We start from the raw sequence: 16,131 nt of genomic DNA, 5'->3' as shown, positions 1-16,131 counted from the left end.
ACTGATTTTCTGACCACTGACCCACCCCCACCCCCACCCCACCCACCACCCACCCCTCCTCCCCAAAAAAAAATTAATTTTCGATTTTTTATTTTTTATTTTTGGGGATGCATAATTTCATACACTGATATGCATATATTATTACATAAAAAAGCATAAAACATTAACTACAAATAATTATTTTTGCAAATACATTTAAAAAAAAACCCTAAATACTAAAACACTAAACTCTAAACATCATTAAACCCTAGACACTAAACCAAAACCCTAAAATAAATACTAAACACCAAAACCTATATACACTAAAAAACTAACACACTATGTCACACCCCAATTCTTGAAACAATAACTATAACTGGGGTACGACTCATCATTTAAAAGGAACAAGGGAAAAACCTTGTGAAATGATAACACTCATGTTTCCATGGTTTTTAGTGTTCTTATGATGTTAATTTTATAGGAAATTGAGTGTTGGATGATTGTTTTGTGCTTAAATTGTTTTATCTTGTGAAATATGTTACTTTCTCGTACTTTGATGAATTTTACAGAAATATGGAGTTCGAATTTGGACTGTTGATCTTTATGAAAGTTGTAGTTCGTCTCAATACAAGTTCGTAGGCGCAAACGGTTCGCAAATCCGAGTTTAGACAAGGAAGATATGGCCGAAACAAGAAAGTCGCGCACAGCAGTGAATAGTGCCCGACGGGAATTTCCGAATTTTCGGGATTTTGCGGGATTTTCGGATTTTATCAGTATTTTCGAGCTCTACACTGTATTTATCTCCTGTGCCTATATATAGGTCCTTTCCCTGACCTATTAGACACATCTTTTCACATCTCTTTACCTCTTTTCATATTTTTCAGTTTTAGACTTAGGATTTTAATGCTTTCATAGATTAGATTTATTTTCCTGCAAGATTCAAGATTCAAGCTGTTCATCCAGAATTTCTTTCGGGTTTTATCTATTTTATTTATTTCAATTGCTTTCTTTTATTTATGCTTTTATTTTATTTTATGATGTCCAGCTAGTTCTTTCATCTGAACCTAGGGTTTGTACATAGCTGATTAATTATATGTGTATGATTTATTGATATCAATTTGCCCTCCAACTTGTGATTCATGATTCCTGATTCTTAATTTCTTGTGAATTATTTGGCCAATAATTTACATGTCTAGCTGTTCAGTTTGAGACTTGAATGCGATAATTGTTCAGCCGATTCAGGAATGCATGTTATAGTAGTAGCCTTGACGCTTGAATGGGATAGGTGAAACTATAGGGAGCTATTCTTTGTGTACGCTTGGGAGTTAATTTATTCCTTGAAGTCTTGAATGTGAAGGGGGTAAATTAATCTACTTTCATAGGTGTTCGTTAGAGAAGCTTGTGAATAGTTTTGTGATCTCTCATCAGGGTTGGATTAAATTGGTAATTGAATCAATAGGTTAAATGCATGTAGTTAATTAGTAAAAGTACATCCCTAGGGTCAGAGTCTTTTATTATTTGAATTTCCTAAGTGTTTTTATTTGTTATTTGCGTTTTAGTAAATCAATCTTTATTTTCGTTTGCCTGTCTACTATTTTAGTTTGTTTAGGAGATAGCTAAAGTAGTTTCGTTGTGTCAGTCCCTGTGGATACGATACTCGGTTACTTTTTACTTGCTACAATTGCCTGTGTTAGTTGCAGTATTTGTTGCTAAGAAATTAGTGATCAACTTTTAGGCGCCGTTGCCGGGGACTGATTAGAAGTTGCTTTAATATTTCCGATAGGACTAGGTAGTACTTCAGGCGTTTACTGTTTCTTTTTATTTTTATTCTTCTATTTCTCGTTTTTTTCAGGCACTGCATACGATGGCAACTATTGAGCAAATTCAATTTCAAATGTTGGATATGATGCAGCAGATGTTAACAGAGATGTCTAGTATGAAGACAACTGTTAATACAAGAATGACCAATTTGGAGTCTCAAGTGGGTCATATTGAAAATAATTTCTCAGCACTGTCCAAGCAAGTGCAGATGTTGGAGACTCAAATTGGTCAGATTGCCAACCAAGCAGCCGCGCAGCACAAGTCGAGCCAATTCCCAAGCAACACTACTGTCAATCCAAAGGGCAAATGCAATGCGATTTTCGATGACACTGTGTCTCTTGAAGATGAGGAAGCGATTGAATTTTTCCTGGCAAACTGTGAGGAGACGAGCAAGGAGCATGAATCTCTGATTGAGGAACCACACAAGGCTCCTGTTCCACTTAGGGAATACATTCCAAAGGGTCCACTTCCCCGTAGGCTGATGAAGAGAAAGGTGCTTGAAGAGCAATGTGCTGAGAAGCCGAGCAAAAAATATAACGTAATTCAAGTGAGAAGCGGGCCAGAGCAGCGAGATCGTACAGAGCAGAGGAATCACCATTCCTCTGCAGAGCAGCGGGATCAGCCAGAGCAGAGGAACGGCAAGGATGCCAAGGAAATCAAGCTGGAGATCTCCCATTGCAAGAATGAGAGAAAAGTTGTAAATCCCGAGGAGACAGAGCATAGACGCATAGTGGATGAGCTAGAGAGGCTACTTGAAGAATCAGACCGGCGTGCAGAGCCTCAAGATAGCAGAGCAGCGAAGCAAAGTTCAGAACTCAACAGCCAGAGCAGAGAAATCAACCATTTCTCTGCCAATATCCGTTCCTCTGCCAATGATAAAGAAAAAAAGGCAGTCGTTCACACCAAGAAGATGGGTCATGAGGATAGAAAAATCTCGCAGGCGACAGCTGTGGGCACTGAGCTGCCAATGAAGCTACTTTCGAAGAAGAAAGATCCGGGTAGCTTCACCATTGAGTGCGAGATTGGAGGAGAGCTCTTTCCCAAGGCTCTTTGCGATTTAGGGGCTAGTGTCAATGTGATGCCCATCTCTGTTTTCAAGCGGTTGGGAATTGGAGATCTCAAGCCGACCTCAATGGAGATTCAGATGGCGGATAGATCAAGAGTGAAGCCGAGAGGAAAGCTTGACGACATCTTTGTGAAGGTTGACAAGCTCGTCTTCCCTACGGATTTCTTGGTCCTCGATATTCCTGAAGATACAAATCCGCCGTTGATTCTTGGTCGATCAATCTTAGCTACGGGGAGGGCTATGATAGATGTGCCCAATGGAAGCGTCGTCTTTCACGCAGCTGATGCGCATGGGTCTTCTACCTCTGTTCGTGTTAAGCGTTCTGTCACGCCCGCTGTGTTTGATGTTCATTGAGAACATGAGGTATCGTCGAGCTCTAGACGTTAAATTAAGCACTTGTTGGGAGGTAACCCAACTATTTTTCTTCTTTGTTTTGTTTTTCGTTCTTTTTGTTTCTTTTTGTTCCTTTGTTTTCTTTGTTTTGTTTGGGGTTTTAGTGCAGTGTTGAGCTTGGAAGATGCGAGAACTCGCGCTTTGTTCATACCACCACCATGGAGCATGTTTTTCTGTGAGTAGTGACACACATATCATCATCCATCCAAACTTATTTTCGAACTTATGTTCTGTAATAAGTTTGGGGGAGGGGGGTGAGAGTAGATATGTGTATCACTTTTATCTTTTTGTTAGCTTTATTGTTTTATCCTGCTTGGTTGGTTGTGTGTGATTGTTTTTGAGATGATTATTGCTCCATTAGATTTCTGGTGAGATGCCAATGATGATTTCTGTGAAAAAAAATTAGAGTTTGATTTTCTTTGATGATTTAAGCATAATTGGAACTAATTTGCATAATTCTAGAGTGATTTTCACCTTGACTTTTAGACGTTGAATAAACCTGTGAGATTTTGAGCCATAACTGTTTATCATACACAGTTTATTCTTTATTGTGAGTTTTGTCATGCATATGTAGTGATCTTCTAGAACTTGTCATGGTTTCTGTGTTGAGGTTGCTGTTGTGCCCAGGATTATGAGATGATTTTAGGCCATCTTTTGTTAGCCACAATTTTTCCCAAACACTGTCCTTGAAAAAAATTATCCTTTGTTATCCATTTTGAGCCTATTTAGCTTTTATTCTTTAGCCGGATGATAGGGGGTGATGAAGTATATGGGGATCTTTGTGTGGTGAATATTCATAGTGGGTTGTGAAAAAAAATGGATGATATTGTATTACTATTTACTCTTATAAGCTCTAGAAAGTTGTTGAGAAAAGAAAAAAAAAAGAGAAAAAAAAGAAAAAAAGAAAATGAAAAAGAAAAAATATAAAGTCGAGTGTTTATGGAGAGCATAAAAGAGTGTTTAGTTCTGTTTTGTGATTATTAAATCCCTTGAGTTTTGTTGATTATGGTGGCATAGTTGGGAGGAAGATGGAATTTATTCCATACTTGATTTGTGAAGCTATAAGGTTGGTGTTCTTGATCTATTTGAGTCACTTATCCTATATTTTCCTACCTTAACCAATGTCCCTACATTATAACCTAAAGAAAAAGACCTTTCTGATTTTAGTCCTGGCACACTTTTAGCGATGGAGATTGTAGACGATTGGCAAGCTTATGGTAAGAGATCTGCATTGCATTGAATTCGATGAGAGCATACACGTCCTATATATTCCATCAAATTGAGAGTTGAGTGATACACATACCTTGTGAGATTCAATTGTTTGGAATGTCAAGGTTGATTTTGCTATAAGTTGTGTTTATTGGTGATTTTTGTGCTTAATTATTGAGGATTTGAGAAATTCTATCATTCTTATTCTTTCGGAGGCATCGATGAGCTAGATTTCTTACCCATTCGTGATATTGATCGTGTTCTTCTCATTATTCGAGGACGAACAATGGCTTAAGTTTGGGGGAGTTGATAACACTCATGTTTCCATGGTTTTTAGTGTTCTTATGATGTTAATTTTATAGGAAATTGAGTGTTGGATGATTGTTTTGTGCTTAAATTGTTTTATCTTGTGAAATATGTTACTTTCTCGTACTTTGATGAATTTTACAGAAATATGGAGTTCGAATTTGGACTGTTGATCTTTATAAAAGTTGTAGTTCGTCTCGATACGAGTTCGTAGGCGCAAACGGTTCGCAAATCCGAGTTCAGACGAGGAAGATATGGCCGAAACAAGAAAGTCGCGCACAGCAGTGAATAGTGTCCGACGGGAATTTCTGAATTTTCGGGATTTTGCGGGATTTTCGGATTTTATCAGTATTTTCGAGCTCTACACTGTATTTATCTCCTGTGCCTATATATAGGTCCTTTCCCTGACCTATTAGACACATCTTTTCACATCTCTTTACCTCTTTTCATATTTTTCAGTTTTAGACTTAGGATTTTAATGCTTTCATAGATTAGATTTCTTTTCCTGTAAGATTCAAGATTCAAGCTGTTCATCCAGAATTTCTTCCGGGTTTTATCTATTTTATTTATTTCAATTGCTTTCTTTTATTTATGCTTTTATTTTATTTTATGATGTCCAGTTAGTTCTTTCATCCGAACCTAGGGTTTGTACATAGCTGATTAATTATATGTGTATGATTTATTGATATCAATTTGCCCTCCAACTTGTGATTCATGATTCCTGATTCTTAATTTCTTGTGAATTATTTGGCCAATAATTTACATGTCTAGCTGTTCAGTTTGAGACTTGAATGCGATAATTGTTCAGCCGATTCAGGAATGCATGTTATAGTAGTAGCCTTGACGCTTGAATGGGATAGGTGAAACTATAGGGAGCTATTATTTGTGTATGCTTGGGAGTTAATTTATTCCTTGGAGTCTTGAATGTGAAGGGGGTAAATTAATCTACTTTCATAGGTGTTCGTTAGAGAAGCTTGTGAATAGTTTTGTGATCTCTCATCAGGGTTGGATTAAATTGGTAATTGAATCAATATGTTAAATGCATGTAGTTAATTAGTAAAAGTACATCCCTAGGGGTCAGAGTCTTTTATTATTTGAATTTCCTAAGTGTTTTTATTTGTTATTTGCGTTTTAGTAAATCAATATTTATTTTCGTTTGCCTGTCTACTATTTTAGTTTATTTAGGAGATAGCTAAAGTAGTTTCGTTGTGTCAGTCCCTGTGGATACGATACTCGGTTACTTTTTACTTGCTACAATTGCCTGTGTTAGTTGCAGTATTTGTTGCTAAGAAATTAGTGATCATGAAACCCGAGTGAAAGGGATAACAATCGGGCTTAACCCATTTTTAAGAAGAAAGACAGGTATTCAAGTGATACGAATCAATCAACAAACATAACAACTTCAGGATCACAAGTTTAGTGTCATGCTTCAGATAACCAACATTTAGAATGAAATACTTGTGAATTGAAAGTCTCGGCTCAACAAAATATATATTGTTTAGAGTCACAACATAACGGTCTTAAGTTAAGGAAACAAAAGACATATATTAACTAGTTCTACAGCAGAAGTCAAAACACGGAGTTGAACCCTAGCCTCAGCTCGCCCCGTCAGCACCAGCCGTTAACCTGAAAAACATTTGAAGATATTTAGGCTAAGTACTAATGTACTTAGTGGGCTAGCAACTTTTGAAACATTTCATAATCTGAAGGGCAGTTTATCCAATCATACTTGACAATACTTAATTTGCGCGCAGTTGTCACACTCATTTCTGTTACTCGCTATGATCCCGGACCTTTTAGCCACCGACGGATCCGTTTCTCCCATTTACTTGAACTGAGGGCGTAACCCAGACAAGTTTACTTTTGACCTCGGGACGCTACCCAGGCAGGCCCTTTCATTACATGCTTCGGAACACATCCAACAAGCACCCTTATAACGCCTCTTAGTTAGTGCCCGAATGGAGATCAACCCACCGAGTCAGCTAACGGTGTACATAATTCTCAAATAACGTGTTAGGCTATAAGAGAACCTCAATTGATTCGTTGTGGCGAGCATTAAACAGAACAGAGTGCACATAAACATTTTATTGGATAAACAGTTTATATTTCACGAACATTTAAGCTCAATAGCTAAATCATACATTTGGAAAAATAAGCCCACCTGTTTAGGCAAAGCCTGTCGTTTAACCTTATCTCTGAATCGGAATAGCAGTGCTAATCCTCCTGACGTTCAAAGCCTACAAGAAATCTATTCTTAATAGGTCTCTTTAATCTAAACTCAAGTCACAGTAAAGTGCTTAACATTCTATGATTCATCACGCCGGGTTTCAAAATTTAATAAATAAATAAATGAAAACAATTCTTTTGAGTTAAGAACACCAACAATATTCTTACTCGACTTACTCATGTAATTGGAAATATAAATAACCAATTAAATCATGATGCAAAGCATGACTTGAAAGTTTTATTTGGTGTTGGAATCATGCTGTGATATGGGAATATTGATATAAAAACTGAAGTTAAAGAAGTTGAGGAACCTTTTGTATGTATTCTGTTCAATGATTTCTGTTTTCTGCAAAAGATGCTTGATGAGCTAGGCTTGGTGATTTTTCTGTTTGAATTTCGTTGCTGGGGTGAGGAATTAGATGAATAAGGGAGATACATATATTGAAGAGGAAGAGAACAGGGAGGCGGTGGTGGCAGACGAAAATATCAAGGAAGAATGTGGGTTGGGCTTATGAAGGGTTGGGCTTTCATTTGGTTAATCAAGTACTTTTAACTTAAGGGTCCAATATAAAAATAAAGCTCAAACATAAAATAATTAAAGTCCATCATAGACTTTAATTTAAATCTTGTAAAAATAAATATTAATTATATGTAAAATATTTCACATATACACATGCTCATATTTAAATTAATATGTAATGCACAAAAATTTAAATAGCTAAAATATTTACAAACGTTTTTGTAAATCATTTTGTTGGAATTAAATAAATTCTTTTTCTCAATCCGGTGTGAATTATCTTAAATCTAAGTTCAAAAATTATTCTAAACTTAGCTCGAGGAAACGGGGTATTACACACTAAAACCTAAAAACTAAACCCTAAATACTAAAACACTAAACTCTAAACATCATTAAACCCTAAAAACTAAAACCAAAACCCTAAAATAAATACTAAACACGAAAACCTATATACACTAAAACCTAAAAACTAAACCCTAAACACTAAAACACTAAAATCTAAACATCATTAAACCCTAAATACTAAAACTCAAACCCTAAAATAAATACTAAACACTAAAACCTATACACTAAAACACTACATACTAAACCCTAAAAACTAAACCCTAAACACTAAACCCTAAACACTAAAACACTACACACTAAACCCTAAACCCTAAACCCAAAACCTCCTAAACACTAAAAACCTAAACACTAAATCCTAAACACTAAACCCTAAACCCCTAAACCCTAAAAACTAAACCCTAAACACTAAACCCTAAACACTAAAACACTACACACTAAACCCTAAAAACTAAACCCTAAACACTAAATCCTAAACACTAAAAACCTAAACACTAAACCCTAACCCTATACCCTAAAATAAAATATTATAAAATGTGTGTGTATAAAAAAGAAGAATGCATAATCAAGAACAATAAAATGCATATATTATTACATGAAAATGCATAAAACATTAACTACAAATAAGTTTTTTTGGGGGTGGGTGGGGGGTGGGGGTGGCGGTAGGGGTGGGTCAGCAATCAGAAAATCAGTTTTTGAAAAAAAAAATTGGGGGGTGGGTGGGGGTGGGTCAGCAATCAGAAAATCAGTTTTTGAAAAAAAAAATTGGGAGGGGGGGGTGGGTGGGGTGGGGGTGAGGCAAGGGTGGGGTGGCGAAACTACCAGATTTATTAAAATGAAATGCATTTTTTGTATAATTTAATGCATTTTTATGTGAAAACTTTATGCATTTTTGTTTGATTTTATATGCATGTGAAACATGCCTATTTTTGGGGGGTGGTAATGTGGAGGGTTGGGGGTGTTAGGATGATTGGTAAATAGACGCATTGTATACTAAAAGTTTGCTTTAGTATAAGTGGGAGATTGTTGGATTTGTATACTGAAAGCAAGAACGTTTTATGCTTGTATACAATGTTTCCTAAGTTCACTATTTTTAATCTCCTATCTAATTGTGTTCATGATTGCATATGTATGTTCTCTATCTCTATATAAGTAGATTATATGGTGTGTTGTAGATCACAGATCGAAGACCATATAATTGGATTAACCTTAAGAGATATAATATGATCACAGCCGAGATGACTTTAGGACGAGTCATCGGTTTAGGCTGCGGTATAGATGGAAGTAGTTTGTCTTGACTACTTATCTATACTGGTACGTCATAACGTATTGATAGGACCACAGTGAGATGTATTCTTCTATCTGACTTAAGTGAAGAATCAAGATCTCGGTGACTTAATGAAATCTTAATACTAATAAGATTTCAGATATATATGTTAATTCGTTTATCACTTTGATTTACTATGAGTGAGAGTTATATAGTAACTTGAGTACTCTGTATCTTGGGTGATAGCGGTTAATATATGATATTTGATTATCTGTATTATTACCTGTATAGGATAATGACATCCCCTTAAGGAGCTCAATAATGTTTATTGCGCTAAACCCTGCAGGTTGATTAATTTCAGGCGCAATAATAAGGTTTGAGTGGTACTGCTTAAGGATTATAAAGAGATTAATTAATTTAAGCTGTCAGAGCTCTAATTAATTAATGGATGTCGGATATTTTAAATACGAGGATTTAATAAGTCTAAATACAAGCTCCGGCTCATCACCGGCAATAAAGGGGTAAGTCAATATTGGTTCTCTAGTGGAATGAACTAATATTTATAAATTAATTATGGTCTGGCCTGACCATAGATAATTAATTTATTTGAGGCCCATCTTTATTCCTTGTATCTGGTCCCTGGACTGGCCCAAAGTCTCCTAGCCCTAGCAAAGAGAGAACACGCCCCCTACACCTAATCTGCGCCTCCTCCGTATTTTATTTATTATAAAATACAGCTGTCAGCTCTCAGGGAAACACACTTATTAATTAGGGTTTTGAGAGAGCAGAGAGGCGCCAGAAACGTGTAGGCACATTCTCCCTTGGGAATTTCATAGAACATTGTCCATCCAACGGTGAAAGCTGAGCGGGATACAGTTCAGAAGATCTGAGCTGGAGTCAGATTTTCGGAGGAAATCAAGTTCTGGCAGTTTCGGGAGAACGACCATAACTTTCTCCACAGAACTCCGATTCAAGCGAAACAGGCGGCCACAGAAAGCTCTCTCGAAGACGAAGAAGTCGTATTTCTGGGCAAAATAGGATTTGAGGATGTTTGAGGCTTCAAACGAAGGCTTGAAGCTGACTGGTCTGTTCAGCTGCGAGTTTGACGAATTCTTCTGAATTCTTCAGGTATTTCTAAACTCCAACGTGCAGCACTTAAATTCATAGGGGCATGTTAGGGATTAATCGTTGTATGATAAATTAATAATAATCCAAGAAACGATCTTCGGGGCAAATCGAGTATTAATTCCGTTTAATATTCCTTCAGGGGGGTGGTGTAGGGTGGATTGGGGGGTGGTATGGGGTGGGGTGGTGAAAATACCAAAACTGTAAAAATCAAATGCATTTTTCTATTCAAAGTTATGCATTTCATATAAAAACTTTATGCATCTTCGTGTGAGACTTTATGCATCTAAAATATATCTATTTTGAGAAAATCTAAAAAAATATATAATTTTTTAATTTTTAATTCAAAAAATTGCATTCCAATTTTACCCCTCCAGATTTTGCCTTGGAATGCTTGGAAGCTCCTTGCCACGTGTCACCATCTTGATGCGCTACATGCCATAAATGTGTGGTCAAGATTTGGACCTACGGATCTATTATAAGTATTGAATACTACATGATCCCATTCCTATATATATATATATATATATAGGGGCGCGCTCCAGTGACACCCCCTATTTTTCGTGTAACATGAGTACAATGAATAAGACATATAATACTAATGAACAAAACATATATCTAATGAACAAGATGTATATACTGATGAAAAATAAAATTTAAAAAATTCGTAATGAATAAGACATATATACTGATGAACAGAGCCGTATATACTGATGAACAATGCACTATATACTGATGAATAACAAAATTTAAAATATTCTGCTCCCTCCAGGATTCGAACCCTGCGAAAAAAAATCATCCTCCAAACACAATATCATCCATAGGATTAATAAAATAAACGCACCAGATCGTGCCCTAAACGCACCAGATCGTGCCCTAGATCTCACTAAAATTAGAGGGTCTCATTGGAGCGGCCCTATATATATATATATATATATAGGGTAGGGATCCATAGAGAATAACCCCTAAAAAAAGAATAGAGAATGATTCTAAGCCTTTAGATCTAAAGAATCGGATGGTGTAGATAAATTCGAAAAAAATAAAAATAAAAACTGAAAACTGCGTGGACTACAGAATTTTACCAAATCAGAATGCGGAGGGTTTTTTTCGGAAATTCACCACAAAGGTAAATCAAGTAGTTCCGAAAATCACTCCATCCATCTTTCATCTACGAAATTCACTATCGCCGTTTCAACCATTCTCGAATAGGGTTTTCGAAAATTCACTCTTCCATCGCTGCGAATTAGAAGATTTGAAGTCGCCATTTGGAGTATCTTCGAGATTTGGAGAAGAGTAAACAACGATTAGAAGACTTGATGACGAAATTGGGAGAGGTATGTTCGAAACTTTTAGAAAGGGAACAATCCACTACCATCTTCCAAAACCAGACGATGTGGACGGAGGCTCGTCGACCAAGTTGTGCTGAATGTGCATGATTTGTCATTTGCAGCCGTGTTTTCCTGGAAGTCAGTGGAGATGCACTTGAAGATGTATGCTGTGATTTGTTGATTTAGTCGCAGAGCTTCTTGTTCATTGGATTGAATATTTTATTCATCGATAATTGTGTTATGTTCATTAAGCAATTGTTATTTGTTCATTGAAAATTTGTTATTATTCATTGCAAACTATATTCATGAATTTTCAGTAATTACAATGTATGATTAGCAGTTACATTATTTACCAAATCATTTTAAAATAATAATAATATGGCTTATAAAAAAAATGATTAACATTCCTAAGCTTCATAAACTATCAATATTCTAGTAAAAATTAGTATCATTATTGATATTTAATTGAGAATTGTAAAAATATTTAATATAAAATATTTGAAACAAGCGTAAAAAAATTACGAACATCTAAATAAAATATTTGAATATTTTCTTGCAGGTATAAATATTTCACATAATTTTTTTCGAATAAGCTTAAAAAAAGTACGAACATCTAAAAAAAATATTTGAATTTTGCTTGCTGGACAAAAAATATTCCACATAAAATATGTCGAACGAATGTAAAAAAATTACGAACATTTGAATAAAATATTTAAATTTTTCTTGATAACATCAAATATTTAATATAGAATTTTTCGAACAATCGTAATAAAATTACGAACATCTAAATAAAATATTTGAATATTTTCTTGCATGTATAAATATTTCACATAATTTTTTTCGAATAAGCTTAAAAAAAGTACGAACATCTAAAAAAAATATTTGAATTTTTCTTGTTGGACAAAAAATATTTAATATAGAATTTTTCGAACAATCGTAATAAAATTACGAACATCTAAATAAAATATTTGAATATTTTCTTGCATGTATAAATATTTCACATAATTTTTTTCGAATAAGCTTAAAAAAAGTACGAACATCTAAAAAAAATATTTGAATTTTTCTTGTTGGACAAAAAATATTCCACATAAAATATGTCGAACGAATGTAAAAAAATTACGAACATTTGAATAAAATATTTAAATTTTTCTTGATAACATCAAATATTTAATATAGAATTTTTCGAACAATCGAAATAAAATTACGAACATCTAAATAAAATATTTAAAATTTTCTTGATAACATAAAATATTTAGCATAAAACAATACAAATAAACGTAAAAAAATAGCGAATATGTAAATAAAATATTCAATTTTTTTTGTTCACGGTGACATACGTCTACATTTGAAAGATATTTTCGCTGCATTTAACAAATAATAATTTTAAAATACATTTTTTTTAATCGAATATCACTACTATATTGGCTGCATTTAAAAGAGAGACATTAAATAATCTCACAATAAATCAATTTTCATTATCATGATTATGTTCAGAACACATGGAAAGCAATTAAAATATTAAAAAAATCAACGCAATAAAAAAATATGGAATCTAACTTCCTAAAATAATGAGATATGGTCAATGCATATAATGTATTGGACGGTTACATATAAAAACAAAATTACTTTAGTAACCTTAGCTTATAAATCGGATGATACTTAAAATGATTGATATGGACCGTTAGATTCTATTAATCTAAGGGCTATGATTAATTCTTCATTCTCAAATTATTTAGTATACTTCATGGATCTTCTCCCTATATATATATATATATATATATATATATATATATATATATATAGGGGCGCGCTCCAGTGAGACCCCCTATTTTTCGTGTAACATGAGTACAATGAATAAGACATATAATACTAATGAACAAAACGTATATCTAATGAACAAGATGCATATACTGATGAAAAATAAAATTAAAAAAATTCGTAATGAATAATACATATATACTGATGAACAATGCAGTATATACTGATGAATAACAAAATTTAAAATATTCTGCTCCATCCAGGATTCGAACCCTGCGAAAAAAAAATCACCCTCCAGATGCAATATCAGCCATAGGATTGATAAAATAAACGCACCAGATTGTGTCCTAGATCTCACTAAAATTAGGGGGTCTCATTGGAGCGACCCCCTATATATATATATATATATATATATATATGGTTGGGTTCCGGTGGATCCCTATGCTTATAATAGATCCGTAGATCCAAATCTAGACCACACATTTATGACATGTGGCGCATCAAGATGGTGACACGTGGCAAGACATTTCAAGGCAAAATCTGGAGAGGGGTAAAATTGGAATGAAATTTTCGAAAAAAAAATAGATTTTCTCAAAATAGGTATATTTTAGATGCATAAAGTTTCATACGAGATTCATGAACTTTCATATAAAAATGCATAAAGTTTCATATAAAAATGCATAAGATTTCACCCCACCCCAACCCCACCCCCCACACCCCTGAACCCCACCCCACCCCCACCCACCCCCTACCCCCCCACCACCACCCCAAAATTTTTTTTTTTTATTTTTTTAAAAACGGATTTTCTGACCACTGACCCACCCCTACCCCCCACCCACCCACCCCCCACCAAAAAATTTTTTTTTTTATTTTTTTATTTTCTCAAAAACTGATTTTCTGACCACTGACCCCCCACCCCACCCCCCAAATTTTTTTTTTTTAAATCAGTTTTTAAAAAAATAAAAAAAAAAATTTTGGTGGGGGTGGGCCAGCAATCAGAAAATCAGTTTTTGAAAAAAAAAAAATTTGGGGATGGGGTGGGTGTGGGGTGGGGGTGGGGTGGCGAAACTACCAGATTTATTAAAATGAAATGCATTTTTTGTATAATTTAATGCATTTTTATGTGAAAACTTTATGCATTTTTGTTTGATTTTATATGCATGTGAAACATGCCTATTTTTGGGGGGTGGTAATGGGGAGGGTTGGGGGGTGGTGTGGGCTGGATTGGGGGGTGGTATGGGGTGGGGTGGTGAAAATACCAAAACTGGAAAAATTAAATGCATTTTTCTGTTCAAAGTTATGCATTTCATGTGAAAACTTTATGCATCTTTGTGTGAAACTATATGCATCTAAAATATATCTATTTTGAGAAAATCTAAAAAAATATATATTTTTTTTAATTATTAAATCCGAAAATTACATTCCAATTTTACCCCTCCAGATTTTGCCTTGGAATGTTTGGAAGCTCCTTGCCACGTGTCACCATCTTGATGCGCCACATGTCATAAATGTGTGGTCAAGATTTGGATCTAGGGATCTATTATAAGCATTGGGATCTATATGATCTCATTCATATATATATATATATATATATATATATATATATATATATATATATATATAGGGCCGCTCCAATGAGACCCCCTAATTTTAGTGAGATCTAGGGCACGATCTGGTGCATTTATTTTATCAATCCTATGACTGATATTGTATCTGAAGGGTGATTTTTTTTCTCAGGGTTCGAATCCTGGAGGGAGCAGAATATTTTAAATTTTGTTATTCATCAGTATATACTGCATTGTTCATCAGTATATACGGCCTGTTCATCAGTATCTATGTCTTATTCATTACGAATTTTTTAAATTTTATTTTTCATCAGTATATATATCTTGTTAATTAGATATACGTTTTGTTCATTAGTATTATATGTCTTATTCATTGTACTCATGTTACACGAAAAATAGGGGGTCTCATTGGAGCGCGCCCCTATATATATATATATATATATATATATATATATATATATAGGAATTGGTTCAATTGAGATTTATATATATTTTGAGATTTTGAGATAAATGAACATATAAGTACATTTTGATGAACTTGTCAATTAATTTTTATGAACGCGCGTTGGTCTAGGGTTCAATCCCTACAAGTGGCGTGTTTTTTAAATAAATTAAATAGATTCATATGTTCATCAGTTATATTGGTTATGTTCAAAGAATTTATTGATATGTTCATTTATCTCAAAATCTCAAAATATTTAAAAAACACGCCACTTGTAGGGATTGAACCCCAGACCAACGCGCGTTCATAAAAATTAATTGACAAGTTCATCAAAATGTACTTATATGTTCATTTATCTCAAAATCTCAATATATATATAAATCTCAATTGAACCAATTCCTATATATATATATATATGTTTCCTTAGTAAGTATGTGAGATTAGATATCATCATCTTCTTTAAGTCATTCGACAGAGGATTGTAAAAGTTTGACAAATATAAACACATGTCATTCTTGCAACTAAAGACAAATAAAAGGAAAATCATCACTCTCCCCCTTTCATGAATCACGTCTGACTCTCTTCCTCAAGGGTTTCTACGTGTTATTAGTAAAGCATGACATTCCTATTTTTATTGAGAAAGGTCATCACAACCAACTACATGTAACTATATAAAAACAAACTAAGCTCCATTCTCACAATCTCACATTTCTAATATGCTTAGAGAGATGAAAACCATAGGTGGGTTTGAAAAGGGAGATGAGACCTACCTCTTGGTGGAATTAGG

At 34.3% G+C, this 16,131-nt stretch overlaps 2 long non-coding RNA genes across 2 annotated transcripts; one reads left to right on the top strand and one right to left on the bottom strand.

The window, feature by feature from the left end:
* Positions 1–6,237: 6,237 nt before the first annotated feature.
* On the bottom strand, positions 6,238–7,428 carry LOC131006875 (uncharacterized). The gene is made up of 3 exons (XR_009095802.1): positions 7,312–7,428; positions 6,936–7,011; positions 6,238–6,400 (listed from the first exon to the last, which is right to left on the bottom strand). It is a non-coding gene; the product is annotated as an uncharacterized LOC131006875 (long non-coding RNA).
* A 3,773-nt stretch (positions 7,429–11,201) lies between these two features.
* Positions 11,202–11,899, top strand: LOC131006874 (uncharacterized). The gene is made up of 2 exons (XR_009095801.1): positions 11,202–11,585; positions 11,702–11,899. It is a non-coding gene; the product is annotated as an uncharacterized LOC131006874 (long non-coding RNA).
* Positions 11,900–16,131: the final 4,232 nt, after the last annotated feature.

The sequence above is a fragment of the Salvia miltiorrhiza genome, chromosome 1 (assembly GCF_028751815.1).
Source record: "Salvia miltiorrhiza cultivar Shanhuang (shh) chromosome 1, IMPLAD_Smil_shh, whole genome shotgun sequence".
In the NCBI taxonomy this organism is placed as follows: Eukaryota; Viridiplantae; Streptophyta; class Magnoliopsida; order Lamiales; family Lamiaceae; genus Salvia; species Salvia miltiorrhiza.
Note: the sequence above shows the minus strand (reverse complement) of the source record. Positions and strands in the feature narration are given on the sequence as shown.